Source organism: Oncorhynchus mykiss, chromosome 9 (genome assembly GCF_013265735.2).
Source record: "Oncorhynchus mykiss isolate Arlee chromosome 9, USDA_OmykA_1.1, whole genome shotgun sequence".
NCBI lineage: Eukaryota > Metazoa > Chordata > Actinopteri > Salmoniformes > Salmonidae > Oncorhynchus > Oncorhynchus mykiss.
Window position 1 is genome coordinate 21428696 of NC_048573.1, and position 3128 is coordinate 21431823.

General features: G+C 36.6%; 1 long non-coding RNA gene across 1 annotated transcript; it reads left to right on the plus strand.

Moving 5' to 3' along the window:
• The first annotated feature begins 1671 nt into the window (after positions 1-1671).
• LOC118966017 lies at positions 1672-2619 on the plus strand. Its single transcript, XR_005053206.1, has 2 exons — positions 1672-1746; positions 2168-2619. It is a non-coding gene; the product is annotated as an uncharacterized LOC118966017 (long non-coding RNA).
• Positions 2620-3128: the final 509 nt, after the last annotated feature.

Here is a 3128-nt window from a genome sequence, read left to right on the forward strand (position 1 = left end):
TAGCCTTTAAATACCACATTAGCGCATGACTGGATGCCAGGATTTCTGATCCCCTCGTGATCACATCACATTTCCTACCGGATTGAGAGGGATAGAGGCTAGGCAGTCATGCACACGATTTTACTACTAGGCAGTCATGCACACTGTTTTACTACTAGGCAGTCATGCACACTATTTTACTACTAGGCAGTCATGCACACGATTTTACTACTAGGCAGTCATGCACACTGTTTTACTACTAGGCAGTCATGCACACTGTTTTACTACTAGGCAGTCATGCACACTATTTTACTACTACGAGATACACCAACATTCTGAGAAGGATATTCTCAGGATATTTGAGAAGGATGTGATTTAACATGGTTAGAAAGTACATAACATAGACCTAAAACAGAATTTAAGCACACATGTCACCTGTGCAAGCTATTGAGTTAATGCTGTCCTCCAGTTTTCACCACATCAATTCATGTTCATGAACTTCTAGACCAATTTCACCACATTTTGTCAAAAGGTATTACACTTAAAATTACATGGCCAAAATAGTATTTTCCTGACGGGTTCATTGAAATCCACAAATTGGTATGGCAGGTGGTCTCTAATGGTATCCTAGGCCTGCCACTTTATGAAGTGATAAAGTACGCTGCAATAAAACTTTTGCCTGCTACTTGGTTATGTGTCACTTAGAATAAAATGGAACCATATTTACATGTTATTATGCCTGCATATATTTATGTGGATCTTATCACTAATAAGACCGACTCATCTTCATGTTATTTTCTAAGAGATAGTCAGGCCTAAGTGGGCTATCATTGAAATAGTGTTAATATCATTACGATATAATCATAATATTAGTCATTTTCTCAAAAAATAAATAAAATATTTATTTATTTCAACAGATAAAACTTTTTATACAAAGTTAAAGGTAATACAAGGTAAGGTAAAAAAAAAATGTTTACAGTTTAGGAAGGAAGGAAGGGGTGAGAAGTCAAAAGACTTTGGTAACATGTTCACATTCTAACATGAACTCATGAACCTGTGTAAACAATTAGGAATTATCCAAAGGAGAGGCCTGTTAATTTTTACATGTTTTTTTCTATATTTACGAATAATGGTAGAATACTGTGAAATGACAGGGATACACTTATATTTAACTTTCGTTGTGTAGAACAATATGAAATGTCAGTAAATGCGAAATACATGAAACTTCCCGTATTTTTACAGACATGCATCCCCTTTCCACAATAATAAGCTGCAGAAATACAGTAATATACATTATAAAGAAACAACTACATTTACCATTGTTTTATGGGTAGTTTAGTTTTCCATTCTAAATGCAGATAATTATAGTTTAAAAAAAATACTATTTCCGATGTTTATAAACAGTATAAAACTATGCAAGAGAATGTAAAAAGAATGCTGTCGTCTGTGATTGTACTGATATTGATCACTACATTACAAACATTAACTGTAAAATGATGAGTATTTACAATACCTCAATGAAAGTGAATGCATATACTTTAACAGATGGTGACTGTTATCCAACTGATTAAGCCAGTTCATTTACTATTTATGAATGGTCAAGTACAGTTTAAGGATTTCAAAAAAATGCATAAAGCTATGAAAGATAATGTAAAAATAATGATATTGTCTGTCATGTTACAAATGTTGATCACTCTATTACAAACATAGACTGTGCAGCAGCTTGGCACATGCAGTGATAGGAGAGCAGATATTTATCATACCAAGGTGAGCATTACCCCCAAACGATTGTTTAACATAACGTTTTAAAGAGTTGACGAAATTGCTAGATGTGCAGTTCGTTAACTTTGTGATGTATTTGCTAGTTAATATCGTGGAGTTTGTGGTTGGCAGCTCAGACGCGTGAGCAAGATAGCTAGCTAACGTTAATACTACCCGAGCTAGTTACCAACCAGACCTTGGCTAGCTAGCAGCAAGCCAGCTATGATAAGCAACCGTTTTTTGTAACATATGTTGACAGTTAAATATGTATTAATTCTGAATTTTGAAACATTGACATTCAGCTATTTAGCTAGATTGCCAGCTGCATTTCATAACCTAGCTACTGCGCTAACTTGCTAGCTAACGTTAGGTAGTTTGCTGTAAACCAATCCCACCTTTATAACATATTTTCTCTCTCCTTCAACAGTTACTTGAATTGGAATTGAGGAAATTCCCTGCAATCCGCAAACTGAAGTAATATTCATAGCTAGTTTAGTTAAGCAAACTGAGTCGTTTAGCATGGAAGTGTCACGAATACCACCGAAGGTGGCTCCCCTTCCTGCTTGGGTGGCGCTCGGCGGTCCTCGTCGCCGGTCTATTAGCTGCCACCGATCCCTTTTTCCTTTTCGTTTGTTTTTGTCTAATTGTTTTCACCTGTTCCTTGTTGGGGTTTTGGGATGGGTGTTATTGAAGTTCGTTTTGCCCGCTGGTGTTTGTGCGGGCTTGTTACGTTTGGTGATGTATCGTGTTTGTTTTGAGTTTTCGCTGTACAGTGTTTGTAACTAGGTTTTGGGTTTGTTTAGCGCCAGTGTTTTAGGGCATTCACCCATGTTTGGACCTGTTACGTTTTGAAGGACATTAAAGCGTTTTTCCCGTTCACTTCGCTCTCTGCATTTGACTCCTCACTCATCATTCACCCGACGTTACAGGAAGTACAAATAAATAATCGTTATTGTCCCCTTTTGAAGTCCATTGTCATTAATCAAGCAAATCAGAAAGATACACTTCTGTAGTTAATTGGAACCAAGATTAAAATCTACAAGGTACTTTTTTTCCTTTGTTACAAGTAAGTTAAGTATAGAGAAATTGGGAACATGTCAGGTCTTTCCAAATAATTGGCATGTGGCCAATATGTATGCTGTATGCTGCATGCTGAGCTGCAAATCTCAGTTCACAAAATATGCTTTTAAAAGTCACATTCGTCATCATCATAGAGAGTCTGCTGTATCACAATGTGACATGATGCAAGGGCCATTTGCATGTTAAAACTAACTCTGGTCTGGTGTTGTCATCTAGGATGCCTTACTGTTAACTACAACTTTCCATTTCAAAATAGAACCACACCAGTCCCTTGTTGGCCAATAGAAATGTAGCATTTCAGGATACAC